This window comes from Octopus bimaculoides, chromosome 19 (assembly GCF_001194135.2).
Source record: "Octopus bimaculoides isolate UCB-OBI-ISO-001 chromosome 19, ASM119413v2, whole genome shotgun sequence".
NCBI lineage: Eukaryota > Metazoa > Mollusca > Cephalopoda > Octopoda > Octopodidae > Octopus > Octopus bimaculoides.
In genome coordinates, this window is record NC_068999.1 from 48,126,888 (window position 1) to 48,133,936 (window position 7,049).

Below are 7,049 nucleotides of genomic sequence, written 5' to 3' on the forward strand. Positions count from 1 at the left end.
TTACAAAGAACAAGTCCCGGGGTCGATTTGCTCGACTAAAGGTGGTGCTCCAGCATGGCCACAGTCAAATGACTGAAACAAATAAAAGAGTAAAAGAGTATACGTAATACATCTACATATATATTGAACGGCGGTGCCCCAGCATGGCCACACCTCTGAAGCTGAAACTATTTTGTGTGTGTGTGTGTGTGTGTAACCACGTGGTAAATTACATGTTAGTGTTGCTATGATAATAAAAGAATGCTTAGAAAACCGATGTACACCTACACAAACCGCGCTTATGCATAATGCATTCAAATACTATTATATATCTACCTATATCTCAGCTGTCACACACATTAAGACTCTTAGCTGTCGAGTGTCAAGAAGCCTTTTTTTAGTTGGATTGTAAAAGTGTAAATTCATTCAGGTTTGTGGTATTTTCCTTTCAATTACTTTCCGTTTTGCTTTCAGCTTGTCATGATTCCGTTTTGACTGGACAACCCCAACCTATTAATTAATCATATAAATCCTTTTATCTCTCTTTTTAAAACCAGAAGTACAGTTTTCCTCAAAATGTCTAATGATCAGTGGAGTATGCTGTATTTATCGATGTTTTTTTTTCTTCTTTTTACGTTTTATATTTTCTATGAGTTTCATTTTGTTTATATACTTTCATTAAGTTGTTGATTTAGTTATAAACTGGTGTTCGACAAATTGAGATGCTTGGCGTTGAATTAATATTTTTTTCTTTTTCTTACTTCAACTTTTCTGCTTCTGTTTTCGTTACTTTCTCTTTCTAAGCTCATGTTCACGTTTTGGTCAGTTTTGGATTTGTATTTTAATGTAGTTTTTTAATGTATCATGTCTATAGATGTAATTATATACGTAGAGGAACTTCGGACTTATGTTCCCAGCAACATAAAGATTTCTTTTCGTATGAAACATGATAAATAAACGTATGGATAGTGAAGAAAAACGGTAGAGATTATAAAAGATAAAGAGAAAGATTTTGTCTCAAATGCAATTTTTCTATTTAGCATATATTCTCCTATTCTAAAACTCATTAATTAAACCAAACGGTTTGTCAGTTTTACTATGGAAACAAAAACAAAACATTCAGAAATCTTGATATACAGGGTGTCCACAAAGTCTGGCTACATGGAGTAAATAAAATCATAACATAAACAATTAAATATAAGAAATAATAATTTCTTAAAGTATGTGTTGATCCCCATGTGGGTACATGGAGTAAATAAAATCATAACATAAACAATTATAAGAAATAATAATTTCCTAAAGTATGCGTTAACCCCTATGTACCCAGACTTGTGGACACCCTGTATATATATATAAGGTGTGTAATGAGCGTTTATAGAACACGTATCCTCTAGAAACTCAACAAAGATGGAGAAGAGGTGCTGAAGTTTAAAAACAAATTAATTAAAAAATGTTTTTTAAACTTTCTCTTCCCCATCTTTAATCGTTTGTTGAGTTTCTATAGGATACGTGTTCTATAAATGCTCATAACACACCTTACACTTGTAACATTTTCATATTCGAAAAATACTTAAAATAGTAAGCTACCAATTTAATATGAAGAATCTTTATTAGAAATCGAACTTTGGAACCCCACAAAGTAAAGGATAAAATAGAACTCAACCTTTTCTCTCTTATATATATATACATACACACACACACACACACATATATATAAATACTTACATATAAGAGACCAAAGTGTACGTACGCCATTATATATATATATACAAAAATGGGATAAGAACGCAAAACATCCAGACAGTTAGGTGATACAAAAAAAGAGACAACAAAACATCCAGACAGACGATAGAAAGAAAACAAGGACGGGTCATTTGGAGTTTTCTTTCCTCAGTCGAGTTCCATATTATCTTTGCAATTTCGGCTGGTTATACTCGAGATTACTCCAACCTAACCAGCCCCAAGGAAAAACTAAGCTAAGAGCACTAGATTCCTTGGAAGAAAGCAGTGAATGTATACGAAAACAAGGACGGACAAACGGAGAAATAGTACAAAATACAAATAACAGGATATATACAACGGGTGTCTTTCGACTAAAGACGAACTAAATTAAGCTGGCGTGTGTGGAAGTAAAGCCTTACGGTAGGGACATAGGATTTGACAGGCACATGGAGGAATATAGATGTTGTACGGATGGTAGTCGAACCAAGAAAGAAAGGTCAGACTTGGCCGAACACTGGCCACATGGGGAGAGAAGAGAGAGGGGTGGAAGCGGGGCCGAACACTGGTCACATGGGGAGAGAAGAGAGAGAGGTAGAAGCGGACCCGCCTTAATTCTGCTATCCCTCTGCCCTCATCTGTGTTTTCTGCCGTGAGGTAGGCTCCTCTGGAATCCTCGACAGGAAGAGATCCAGTTTTATTTCAAAGACACATTCACACCATGAAGGTCTCTTACGCATTTTGGAAGGATATTGAAGAGCTGTGGGACCTTGAAACTCAAGCTGTTGAGTATCTGGTCCTGTATTTTGATGGCGATGCTGGGATCTTTGGCACTATGTAGCGGCACCCCGTTCTGCAGTTTGAGTAACTTTCAATGCCAAAGTTTGACACAAGGCCTTCCAGGATTTTCCAGATGTATATCACTGCATATCTTTCCCGCCTTCATTCTAGGGAGAAAAGTTTTAATTCTTTCAGTGTTTCCCAGTAGCTGATACGTTGCATTGAGACATTTTCCTTACACACACACACACACACACACACACACACACACACACATATATATATATATATATATATATATATATATATATATAACTGTAATCTACATCATCTGAAAAGTACTTCTATAGAAATTCGCGTAAAAAAAAAAAAATCGATTTTTTCTGAAAGTTATAAGGAAATAAAGCCGACCCGCGTAAATTTCCTTACCTTTGAAAAAAAAAAATGTTTTTCACAACAAATTGCGATACACCATCCGAAACGTGTTTGTGAAACAATGTCCATTTTTCTACACATGTATAGGTATGCCCATTTTGTTGACGATTTCATAATTGTTGTCGAAATACTTTTTCGTTCAGTCAGGGTTTCATTATTTCAAATACAAACACCTATGAAAAGTCATAGTATCTTTTCGCTTTTGTGGTTTATCTTCGTGTTGCTGTTGTTGCAAGTTAAAATATCGAAGGATAAAAACAATAATAATAATAATAACGAAAATAAGATTTTCATTTCAACCCAAATACTGTCTCTCCCTACAAAAACAAATAAATAACTAAAACGTCATCGAAAGCCAGTAAATATAACCATACTTGCTGTCAATTGAAAGTGAAAGTGAAGACAAAATCAAAATCTATACACACGCATAAATGAAAGGATGTATGTATATTATTAGGGGACAAGAGGTGCAACAGGTACAAGCTCCCTACCATAATTTTCTGGAGGACAAAAGTTTAATATCTATATAGTATTACTTTTTTCTTTTATTCTTTTACTTGTTTCAATCATTCGACTGCGACCATGCTGGTGCACCGGCTTAACGGGTTTTTTAGTCGAAGAAATCGACCCCAGGACTTTTTTTTTTTTTGTAAGCGTAGTATTCTATCGTTTCTTTTGCCGAACCTCCAGTTTACGGGGATGTAAACACACCAACAGGCAAGACTTATTGGTTATCAAGGGAAAGTGGGAGTACAAACAGACAAAGACACACACACACACGACGGGCTTCTTTCAGTTTCCGTCTTCCAAATCCATTTACAAGGCTTTGGTCGGCCCGAGGCTATAGTAGAAGACACTTGCCTTAGGTACCATGCAGTGGGATGAATATGTTACGCGTTAATTTTATGTCTTAAACTTATCTTCATTAATATATATAGAATTATACATAGGTATATATACAAGATTTATACAGATATAAGAGTTAGAACTTGGGATCGCCCGCGGACCTTTTACTTTGAAAATTTTTGCCCGCCGCACTAAGAAGTTTCCCCAACCCTGCTTTAGAAGAAAAGATATTAGATAGCCTATTACTGGTGTTAGCTAGCAGGTTTTTAAACACTATAGAGTGGTGACAGGACTGTTTGTGTATGTAAGAGTTTCTCGTTTGGTTTATAATACGATTTATTAAAGTGGAAACTTAGACCCAGGGAAACATCTAAAAAATCGATTTTTAGATGTTTCCTTAGATCTTCATTCTGTTTGCTTTTTAGGCGCTAATGGTGTAGTTTAAGGAAGATTTGATTGCTATTTCTGGCAGGTTGGGAGACTACGTAAAGGTTTCGCCCTTGCTGTCTTATCCTTGTCTTTCATACTTTCCATGACAACAGACAGTTGCGACCTCCAATATATTAACAACGGACGGTTTCGATTGGCTAAAATTACTTAATTTTAAATGTTTGTAACGTCCTTATTAATTCCAATTAAAAAATGAATGCAATTTTCGTCGTCATTACGCAAAAATACATCAGAACTACATTAAAAAAAAATAATGAGATGAAAAGTGGTTCCGAAGAAATTTGACAAGATCTAAATGATGTACCGAGACCAGGTAAAAAAAAAAAAAAATTTTTTTCTCGCCTATGTTTGAAATATGCCTAAAAAGATAAAAGCTAAATTAGTGTTAACATTTAACCTAATGAGCATAAAAAAAATTAATTAGAAATACTTAGACGACGAAGAGAAGACAACATCTCAATGATATCTTAATGATTTCGGCATACACAGGAGAACTCCGGACGTGTTCTACTATTATGAGACCCTCTCAGCAAAGCAAAAGTTCCCACCGTACTTGCTGAAGTAATGATGAAAAAATTACGAAGTAGTTTGCAATGAAAAAGTTAACTTATTTTTATTTTTAAAAAAAAACTTGGTTTTCATTATTATTATTTAAAGATACAGTTTATACGAAAAGTAGCAGTTAAATAAGAGTAACATGTTTAATATAATGAGCATAAAATATCTAATTAGAATTATGCGGTGAAGAAAAGACGGCTGAAATTATTGAGTTTGACAAGTGCGGGAGGCAACTCTTTGTGCAGTGGTTAATTGTCAGAGAACCGAGTCAGTTTCAATTCTCAGTCTCGTTATTTATTCGCTTACAGTGTCACTGTCCTTGACACAGACTTGAATATCACATCTCGATGTTTGTCTTTTTAGAAGACTTACTTATTTATAAGCCCTCTAAAATCTCCGATAGTTTTGTCATTTTGTTCCACAACTTCGCGATTATTCAGATAATCACAGAACAGTGATTTCATGAATACTGGGGTCAGTTCATGTGACTAAAAGATGTCCCATTTAATCCAAGACCTCATTGATCTTGAGAGACTTCCTTTCGCGAACAAGGCTCGATGTAATCCAATATAGCCTTCCCCGTCACCAACATTGTGACATTGAGCCACTGTCGAAACCAATATCATCTTTTATCAGAAATTAGTTTTTTTCTTATTTACTGTCTTATATATCACATCCTACCAGGTGTGAAAATATTTTGCATATTTTGATGCTAAGTTCTGTGATTACTGTATTTTACAGGTGAATTGTAAGAGAATATGAACCTTAGGAGGTCCATGTGCACAGAAAAAGTGGGGTTTTTTCAACAAATTTTACTCACCAAAAACAAATACAATATTTAACAAAAACATCTTTAAATGATGGTCTGACCGTCTGCCAAGCAAATGAGAAGCAGTAATTGAAGTAGATGGTGATTATGCTCCGGAATAATCATTTAAAGATGTTTTTGTTACATGTTATTGTTTTTGTCGAATAAAATTTGTTGAAAAAAAAAAGCCGCAATAATTATGCACCAACCCAATATTTTATTGACCTCGAAAGGATGAAAGGCAAAGTCGACCTCGGCTGAATTTGAACTTAGAACGTAAAGACGGACGAAATGCCGCAAAGCATTTTGTCCGGCGTGCTAATATATTACTTTGAGCTGGAAAATGAATGGAATGCCTGGTGTGTGTCTTGTTGTGGCTACCCCCTCATAAAAAAAAAAAAAACGGGGAATAGGACTGGGTATATATATATAGTTCGTGGGAAGAACCATTTCAACGATGCATACTGCCTTAATTCTTCGAAACGCCGGTGTTTTAATGGTGGCAGCTGAGGAAGGAGATGTTTCTATGTGGCTTGCTTGTCTGTTGTACTATGTTTATCATTTTGTCCATGTTCTTTTGCCACGTCATGTACCCAGTTTTGTATCTATATGTACATGTAGATGAAGGTATGTACATATATATGCATATACTCATATATTGTTTATATATATATATATATATATATATATATGTATGTATGTATGTATGTATGTATGTATGTATGTATGTATGTGTATATATATATATATATATATATTTACTGTTCGGGTGGGTTTTTCATTTTCTTCAATAGTTTTCATAAAACACTTTCGCGACCTAACCGCGGTTTGGTGTCTCTTTCCTATCTTTCTGTTTCTTTTATCTTTTATTTGCTTCAATCACCGGACTGCGGCCAGGCTGTGGCAACACCTTGAATGATTTAATCTGACAAATCAACTTTAGTATTTATTCACCAGTTGTCAAGCTGTGGGATAAGAAGCGAAATAAAAACACGCACACACACAACTTATTTGAGTAATGTATATTTTTTAATGAAATTTTGCAGAGGTGTGTTTTCGAATACAAATTGATTAGGTTCATCAGTTTTTCTTGTTTATTTACTTTCACAAAGAAGATGTCCATACCCCTTTCAACTATTTAATCACATACTCCTCTTCCAGCCTGTCGGGACGCGAAATTTTTTTGCCACGTGAGTTCCGGACCCCAGCAATGAACTCATTTGCATACAGCTAATTAGAACTCACCTTGACAAAGGTTGGCATTCAAGAACGGTGTTGTAAGTCGACCGATCGCCAAGTTATGCCTGGTTTTAGGAGACAAGTAATTAGATTTGTATATATACCTATTATAGGATTTGGCAAGACTTCCACCCGTCCCCCACCAAAAACCAACCTTTAAAATTTTTTTTTTTTTTCGACACAAACCCCGCTTTTTGGCTACGGGGAATGCGAATCTGGAAAAAAATTGGCAAAA

The 7,049-nt window shown here is 35.1% G+C and overlaps 1 protein-coding gene across 1 annotated transcript in view; it reads left to right on the forward strand.

Annotated features, from left to right (window-relative positions):
* The first annotated feature begins 254 nt into the window (after positions 1-254).
* The window catches only part of LOC106877032 (uncharacterized), a 57,428-nt gene continuing 50,633 nt past the window's right edge, over positions 255-7,049 (forward strand). The window contains exon 1 of the mRNA XM_014925817.2: positions 255-409. The gene's annotated coding sequence lies outside the window, so the exon portion shown is untranslated. The remainder of the gene's footprint in view (positions 410-7,049) is intronic.